General features: G+C 34.7%; 1 protein-coding gene across 1 annotated transcript in view; it reads right to left on the reverse strand.

Moving 5' to 3' along the window:
- LOC108359618 (uncharacterized) overlaps nucleotides 1-9,502 on the reverse strand; it is a 67,894-nt gene extending 58,392 nt beyond the window's left edge. The window contains 1 exon segment of the mRNA XM_017611548.1: nucleotides 9,443-9,502. The gene's annotated coding sequence lies outside the window, so the exon portion shown is untranslated.
- Between the last annotated feature and the right edge of the window lie 308 nt (nucleotides 9,503-9,810).

Consider the following 9,810-nt stretch of genomic DNA (forward strand, 5'->3'; position numbering starts at 1 on the left):
GTCTTGGAACGTAATTATTCCGGATTATTTGCAGTCATTCTGTTGGGAAAATTTGTAAGCTTCCAAATTATGACTTTTTCTAAAGATTTAGTAAGTTTTGGACAGCAAAAATACGAAATAAGTAACAACTCCTGAGTAGTTAAACGAATAAAACTCCATTTGCATTGCTGAACAGCGGCACAATACTAAAATTGTCGTTATTTCACATTGAAGCATCACTAACCTATCATGATAAATGTGAGACATGTACCACTGTTAAGTAGTAAGGGTTGCCTACTTCGGTTATGCGGATTCGTAACAACAAGCGTATGTCGATTTGCCACAGAAAAATATGGTTATCCCGATATAAAACTCAAAAACATGAAATTTTGAGTTATGCCGTTATTGCAGAGGACCATCGATATGTGGAGTTTTTTAAATTTACACCAATTTTATTATTGTAAAATTTTTTGTAAAAATTTAAAAAGAAAATAGTCTCTTTTAGGCAGTACTATAAAAATAATGTTTTACTCAGGAGTAAAACTAGGTACCCTTTATAGAAATCAATATACAATTTCGAATGTCATGATTTTTCTAAAGATTTTTCCAAAATCACTTCGATAATATTTCATAGAAAATTTTAATCAGTTGGATTGGATTCACTTTCGAGGTTTCAATAGTTCGTTTAGTTGACCTCCAAATGACCTCGATACTGACCTCGTGAGACCAAACTGACCCGGATTCGGGTTCAGTGACCCCAAAAACATATACATATTACGATTTTTGTCGCTTATATAGATTTTCATAAACGATTAATAGGAAAATTTGAGACTGGTCGGAAAATGGTGACTTAGTACCGAATTGCTATTTTTTTTATAAGCGCCAGATAACCTTCGATTCTACGTAAAAATATCTCACTTTTTACATCTTAAAAATAACGATGACTCTCCACCACTTTTGGGCAAAGCGGCATGCGTTTTGACGTGGAGGGACCCATATAAAGGCTATGTACAGTATCGGTCATATCTATAGCACACCATTTCAAAGTGATATTGTGTGCCACTTATGTTATTTATTTATTTTTAAGAATTTTCAATTAAAATACAGTTTTTTCTCTAACAAACCCCATATAAACCCAAGTTTAACAATTTGTAGAAAACTTCAAAAAAGTGCCACAAATTTTCACCTTAGTTTCAAACTTTTTTCTCGGAAGTGTTAGAATTTTTTTGAGTACACAGTTGTTTAGCCCAATCAATTTTGGTCTGATAATGTGCAAGTTTCAAGTGACTGAAAGTTACCGTTGATTTTTTAGAATTTTTTTCGCCAAAGGTTTTGCGGTTTTCATCCATATACAAATAATTTGAGTTTATTCATTATATGGAAGCCAATGCAACAAAAAAAATTCTAAAAAATTAACGGTAATTCGTAGCCACTTGAAATTTGCACGTTATCAGACTAAAATTGCAGTGGCTAAAAAACGTACGAAATTCACCTCCAGAAGTTGAACTAAATTTGTTGCACTTTAAGTTTTCTACAATTGTTAACTTGTTATGGTTGTAGAGAAGAGTATTAAGGAATTTCAAAACAAAAATCCCTATCACTTGAAGCTGCTAAGTTGCCGTATGTATATTGCATATCTACTATATACATGATTGTGGTTTTTCATCCGAAAGCATTTTATGAATAATAGATACATACAGAGCGGGATTTCTGTTATAACTTTAGTATAAAATGGGATTTAGATCATATTTGGACGGCATTTTATTAACCCAGTTACTGGCAACACTGGCACACAGTCCCACATATTGAATCGTTTGAATGCGCTAGTATGCCGAGCATTGCATAAAAACGATTCAATGAATGAGACTGTGTGCGTGGAAATCATTGCTCCGCTACCGCTGTTCGGATATGGGTGAAACACGTGTGTGGCCACAGAGCGCACAGTAAGCTATGGCATGTCGATCACTGCGATAGGTAGAGAAAGAAAAGTGTGTGCTATGACATGCCCAGACTTGTTTGTCTCAGTTTCAGTGTTTCCATCGCCGCGAGTTGTTTCGGTGTGCGCATAGTTATTTAAAAATATAAAGTTTGATGGCAACCGGGGTTTCTCAGTGAATATATAATTCATGTGAATTATGATTTGAAAGTATCTATTTAGCCTAGGAAAAAGCAAAGCAGCATACTTAAACCAGCACTTCCAGCAGATATTGACCTGGGTTTTCGCACGACTGTTCCTGTTTCATCATATACATATGTATTATTTACACTAGTAGCTATTTATGTAAATATGTATGTAGTTTTTATGCTTAATATATGCAAATAAAAGAAGAAAGTAAACACAACAACCATCGAGTAAATTTTTATTTGTGTCAAACTGAAACTTTTTTCCAATTATAAACGGTTAGCTGATTCAAGTCTACAGCAAGTTCACAAAATTAATTGAAATCTTGTATCAACCATAGCAATGTTTATATTTGCTCAACAATGATTTTGTTCAGCTAACAATATTGTCCACTCAAGGTAGTCGTTTTGTAATTATTAACAAATATACATTTGTCCCGACTAGAAGTCTCAAATAAATTGCAGACTTTCGTGAACTAGATATTTATTTCGCCATATCCAACTATGCCACTTGGTCACTATAACCAAATCTTGGTAATTATAACTAACCCTTTTTCTGAGTGTATTATTAGTTCGAAAGCAGGGGCAACAATAAATTAGTTGAGAAAACTATTCTTGGCAAAAACAACAAAAGAAGACCTTTTTCGCTAAAATGTGCTACGAATAAATTTTTTTCAATGCTTTACCTGTGTTATATACCATTCATCATTAAATATATCGTTTTGCTATGTAACGATGTTTTATTTATTTTGAGTTCGTATATTATTCACTTTTATTATCAGAAGTTTAGAGTTCCCAGAGGATGACTAATTTATTATTTAAGAAAATGAAATTTAACTCTGTTCATACGGAACGCCTTCATAGCCAAAAGTAACGATACAAGTAGGTATCGATACTTTAGTACCGATATTTTTCAGGAGTCGATATTACTCCCAAGTAAAATTATCGATACCTGCATGGTATCGCGTCATCCCTACTTATAGTTTAAGGTCTTAAAAATGCCAGGCGATTAGCCACAAACGAAAAACAAAACTGCAGTTGTTTAAAAAAAATTATTTTACTTGGGACACTTTTTACTGAAATATATGTATGTCATTTGAAGAGGAAAATGGCCCTGAGTTAGGGATGCAAGTCAAAAAAATACATCGATGTTTTCTTCGATTTGATGCATCGAAATATAGCATCGATACATATCAATGTCTCGTATAAAAACATCGATATTTTCGGTGCATCGAATGAAAATATCAACAGTTTCTTTGAATTAAAAATATACAACAAGAAAATGAAACAATCGTAACTCGATCAGTGTTCAAGTAATAACTCACAGTGAAATGTATTAATTGATTTAAACAGTTACAAATCCCAGTTTTTTCTCTGTTCTTTTGAGAAGACTTCGAAATTTTCGGAAGGTATGGAAGTGGCGACAATTGTTAAATATTTATAAGCATAATAAAATAATTAAAAGTGTGCCAGCTTGCAATGACTTTATATTTCGGTCACTTATTATTATCATAATTTAACTCAAATTTTGCTTTAAAATAAGGTACATCAAACTTGGCTTGCACACTTTCGCCTAAAAGATGCAGCGATTTCTATTCTCAAGTTACATACCTGATGACAGTACGAATGGAAATTATAATAGCGAGGTTTTAGTTTTTTAAACTATAATTTTATTTAAACTATAATTTTTTGTTTACAAGTTCCTTGCATAACATTATGCTATTGATACTGTCAATCTTAAGTTTATTTCTTAGTTTAGCTTTTAACAAAGAAAGCGTTAAAAATTTGCGTTTTACAGCCGCAGAGCTATGTGGTAATGAAATTATATTAAAAACAAAATTGGCGAGATGCATTAAGCTATTTTCATTCATTCCATTTTTAATAGAATACACTTTTTCCCAAAACATATCAATATCCAGATCGCTGGAAATATCAAGCTCACTTAGCCTCAGTAAATTCCACTGCGTGGTTATTATATCAGGATCGCAATCTATGAGATGGGGAAACTTTAACAAAAGAGGTAAAATTGGTAAATCTTCTTTAGAAACTACCTTGGCTGGTGTCATTATTTGGAAAAGTTTTATATCTTCACGCTTGAAATGAAATCTTAAATTTATTTGGCCCAAAAACTCCATGTAAAACTTTAATATATTGGTTTTAACCCCAAGGATTCCAGAACAATTCACATTACTTTTCATAAACATCTCAGCTTTCGTTCCAACAAAAATGTCCGATATTTTAACATGATTATCTTCATTTTTAAAATCAACATTAATATGGTACTGATCGCATCTTTTTTAATGAAGTTACTCAAAATTATGAGTTAATGTGCTTTGCACATAAGTATGGCAAACGAGAGATTTCAGCTTGGAACTCTTTGTTAAGATTGTTAATTATGGGCAAAATATACGATAGAAATAAAAAATAGCATTTGGTTTTGCAACACATTCCTTCTGCAAGGTCTGCAGATCGCACACCGTTTACTTTGTAAAAGCAGTAAACAAAATAAAGTTTCAATCTATCCCACTGCTCAACTATTCTCAACACAACGCTTCCTAGTGAAAGCCATCGAGTTTGAGATATGCCCAAGAATTTGTGGCGTTTTACCGAACAGTAGTCCTGAAATTCCTTCAGTTCATGTATCCCCTTAGGACTGTGGGAAAAGAAACTATATATGTTGCGGCACAGTGGGCCTCATGCATAAAAAGTGAGCTCAAGCTACGACTCGATTTTCAGTACAAATTCTAGAGTTTGAGCTCACCTCATCAGTGCAAAAATGGAGTCTGAGCTTAAGCTCACTTTTTATGCATGAGGCCCAGTGTCTCAATGCTTTTCGGCAATTTTTTACAAGCGTAGCTTGAGTAAAGGTGAAGTGAGTGGCATGTGCACTTTATATAAAATAAATCGGTTTCTGCACTCAATAATGTTTTCAGCCCACTCAAGTCTCCAACCATAACATTGGCTCCATCAGTTGCCAAACCAATTAGGTTTCTTATTTTTAAAGGCAGGATTGGAAAATGTTTAAAAGGTACAATTGGCAAATATTTATATGCAAAATGATGTTTGAAATATATAATTTTATAATTAAGAATTTAAAAAATTAATTCAACTATCCTACCAAAATCTTACTTTGCCAACCAATCTACCAAATGAAAAATAAGCTACCAAATTTGGTCGGAAAATACCAATAGTGGCAACACTGGTGGTAGTTTAAAAATTACTTATTTTTGAATTTTAATTCCTGAAAGTTTGAAAAAAAAATATTAAATGAATGTACGTTCAGACGTCACATATATATCAAAGCATCTGGTAGTGGAGACACGAACCAAAATCAATTTAGCACTATATCTTTCCAACTAGTTGCCGGAACTCAATATATAAGGTAACNCAAATTTGGTCGGAAAATACCAATAGTGGCAACACTGGTGGTAGTTTAAAAATTACTTATTTTTGAATTTTAATTCCTGAAAGTTTGAAAAAAAATATTGTACGTTCAGACGTCACATATATATCAAAGCATCTGGTAGTGGAGACACGAACCAAAATCAATTTAGCACTATATCTTTCCAACTAGTTGCCGGAACTCAATATATAAGGTAACGTTTATGTTTCAGCTCGTACAGACACCCCTTTATAGAGGTCGAAACTTTTTATTATGGATTTTTGTACATAACCTCACTTTTAGTATCCTCCAAAATTTGGTTCCTCTAAATTTTCTCTTTTGCTTTCGCTTTTAATGAGTTAAACCGGCACNGGAAAGGTATTGACCTAGGGAATAACACTAAATATGTTGGGTATACCCACATACCCCCTTAACTCTTTAAACGCTAGTGTTATATATATGTCACGCTCGAATTTCTGTTATGCAAATTTTTATTACATAACAAAGATTCAAGAGTGTTACATATATGTTTCAGCTCGTACAGACACCCCTTTATAGAGGTCGAAACTTTTTATTATGGATTTTTGTACATAACCTCACTTTTAGTATCCTCCAAAATTTGGTTCCTCTAAATTTTCTCTTTTGCTTTCGCTTTTAATGAGTTAAACCGGCACACTCTGCAAGACCTTTCCAACGATACCTCAAACATGTCGAATGTACGTCTGGATAAAAACTTCCAAATCTCGTGTATATATAAGCGAGTCANATTTTTGTACATAACCTCACTTTTAGTATCCTCCAAAATTTGGTTCCTCTAAATTTTCTCTTTTGCTTTCGCTTTTAATGAGTTAAACCGGCACACTCTGCAAGACCTTTCCAACGATACCTCAAACATGTCGAATGTACGTCTGGATAAAAACTTCCAAATCTCGTGTATATATAAGCGAGTCAATTCAGCATGCTACTGTGTCTGCTTTTGTCACTCGCGCGCACTGTCGTGCGCTGTGATAAATTTGTGCCTTTTTTCAGCTGATCCCACTCTTCTAATAGGTTTGACTTCACTTCGTCACCTTTCGTTGACCTTTTTACCTTTTTTGAAAGATGGCGTGCTGTTAGTGTTGTTGCCAGAAGTCGTAGTCATCCTTGGCTACTTCTTCCTCTTCTAAGTTTGTTGACACATCTAACTCTATAATAATTTTAAATTTTTGTACAGTACCAAAGATTTAGCATCTGGGTTTTTGAACCGAAAGCTGCATATATAAGACCAAATCGTTCATTACACTCCAGATCCTGTTCCGATGTCCATCTTGAAGACGCCCGTGAGAGCAATATTAAATTCCCGGTCACTTCTGTCGGGAAAAAGGACATCGAAGTTTCGATAGTTTCGATTGAAGTCAGTTTCCATGTCCTGATAGTAAGAGCTATTGTACTCCACCGCCTCTCTGTCGAGGATTGTGGCGTGACCCTTGCAAGTTATTCGTAGTCTGTTACTGTTAGACGCCCTAAGTCGTTAGATACGGTACTTTTAACGTATAGGTCTATGGGTGGAATGTCAAGGAGTGTCCCTAGTGCCCCCTAGGGCGTTGAGTAAACCGCCCCTGTTGTGCATATTCATGCTTGCAGGTTTCGTACATAGGATTTGATGTCAACCGCCTCCCATAACCGCCTCCCACCATATATAATTACCGCCTTATAAATCCAGTGTATTATCTGCGGTCGTAGCCCCCAGTCTTTCCCAATTGTAGCCTTACAGGAGTAGAGCGCATTAAGTGCCTTTTCCCTCCGTTCTTCAGTGTTCTCTTTAAGGGAAACTTTAGGGTCGAGAAAACCCCCGTTATTTTTGCGTTTTTCATCGTTGATACAGTGAAATAAGCACAACGTTAAGCACTGAATTGGTATAGAATTGAAAGAAACACCCATTTCAGTTTCTTACCATTCTGTGATGAACAGGATGGAAAACCACAGCGAGAAAAACACTTCCTCTTCCGTTAAATCTTGTTGTGAATGACTTAAACGAGGTTCCAGAAATAAGAAATACTATTTCTTCCTTAAAAGATGTGATAAACTTTTTTTTCGCGAATCAATGAAACGCTGGAATTATGCTCCGAATATATCACCTTTGTGTGAAACAAGATGATTTCAGAAAATTTTTGTAAAGTTGTGGAAGCTTTAGAAAAGTTGTCTATTCAGGAAAACTTTTTCACAAGAAAGTCGACGTATCAAATGTGTGCTGCTATAACAAGGCCGATGTTCATCATTGCTTTAATAACAATTGCTAAATATGCAACCTTGCTGGAACCTACAGCAAACATTTTGCTATCGAGGCCAATAACTAGACCTCATTGCCGTTGGTCAGCATATTGAAAATATTTTGGAAGTGGTTAAGTGGTTATGATCGCAAAAATGCAGAAGGAGTCACTACGGAGTTAATTAAAAAATCTCGTATGATTATAACCGATCTAGGAGTAGAAATTTCTCTACCACATTTGGCAGGTAAACAAAAAAAACAGAAGTAACCCCCATCAGTGATTGAAAATGAGTACTGGCGGCCGTCTATAATAGCACCGTACCTGGATTCACTAACGGACTCTTTACAACTACGCTTTTCCAATAAAAAATACTCCAGATTTTTCACTGTCTAGATTGCACCCATTGTATTCGATTCAAGCCCAGAATTGCAGCGGACGACGGTAAAACGGTCGACGGTTAACCGCTATCAAAACTAAAACTCACAAAGGCATATGGAATAGCTCTTAATTGCAGCGGTAGCGACCTTTCCCGCGACGTTTTTCGGTTGATTTAAATTTATTCCTATTTTTACCAACCAACGGGGACGGCACAATGTTGGTTGTAGTAAGTTTATTAAGTCCACAAGTTTGCCAATATTTTCATAAATTTTTATTTCTAGAAAATCTACGTACGTTAATGATAATTTTCAAATCAAAATGACAACTGACGGAAGGCGTCGTGCGCCGAATTGTGTTCACTCTGACGGATTTGATTGCGGCAACTGTTCAGCTGTCCACTTACCGCAGACCGCCTTACCGTCGTCCGCTGTAATTCTGGGTAGAACTTAAATGTTCCAGTGAACAGGTACAAAAGAAGCATTTTCAACAGATCTATGATCTAGATATGGGCAGTGAACTCATTCTTTGGTACAATTTATGGANCAGGTACAAAAGAAGCATTTTCAACAGATCTATGATCTAGATATGGGCTGTGAACTCATTCTTTGGTACAATTTATGGAAAAAAGATAAAATGAACTTGTCCGGAGAAGATTTGAAGGATGTTGAAGTTGTAGATCTATTTAAGGAAGAAAACGAATTTCTACGAGCGATAAATACGTGTATTTCCATTTTGAGCGCTTTTCCATGCACAACAGCAACTGTGGAGCGAACGTTTAGTACACTTCGTAGAGTTTTACTCTACTGGCTCAGAAGCACAACAGGATAAGAAAGGCTTTCTGAACTCGAGAGCGTCCATAGAAAACTCGTTACCGAAAACCGCGAGATGATTCAGGAGGAAATAATCGAAAAGTTTGCTGAAAATCCGAGGCGTTTGTCATTACTTAGTGTTAATGATTAAATAAAAATATATCAAAAAAGTGAACAAGTATATTTCGTTTTGCCAGCACATAAAAGGCGGGGCGAGTTTTTATGCGCTGCCAGTGGCAATAGCGATACTAATGGTAATGGTGAAGGTAACAGCAAAGTAATGAAAGTAGTTATAAGCATAATAGTTTGTGTCTTAAATATTTTTATGCGAAATTTATTTGTTTTTTAATTTACAATGTATAAGAAAATATTTTATTTAAAATTAAGCATTGCGGCAGAAAATTAAAATATAATGACTGTCTGTAAGATTTGAAAACTTATTGTTAGTTTCGAAAGAAAGATTGAACAAATAAATTCATATTATACAAAAAACAAAAAAAAATAAAAAATTTAAAATTACTCACCATTAATAAAATGCACCGCACATAACAGAAAGAGGCTTTGCCAAACCGCTCCTCGCGGAAGCTGAAAAGAAAATAAACATAGTTTATATGTACTTGTATTTGATTAAATTTAAATATACAAATAGGTGAACTGTATTATTGTATGATGTACTTTATTTAATCACGAATGTACCATCTTTCATAAATGTCTTTGTACAATCCGTGGAATTCATGACGGCATACAAAAATTAATGTTGTCAAACTCGAGCGAAAAAAGTCCATATACTAAAATATAAAAAACATGCGTAAAAGAATTGTATGTATATAGTGTGTAGTTATGCACATGCAAGTTATTAGCTGCAATTACTTACGCGACAGTGACAGCGTTG

Source organism: Rhagoletis zephyria, unplaced genomic scaffold, assembly GCF_001687245.7.
Source record: "Rhagoletis zephyria isolate East Lansing unplaced genomic scaffold, Rhagoletis_zephyria_1.1 Rzeph_scaffold_00422, whole genome shotgun sequence".
Lineage (NCBI taxonomy): Eukaryota > Metazoa > Arthropoda > Insecta > Diptera > Tephritidae > Rhagoletis > Rhagoletis zephyria.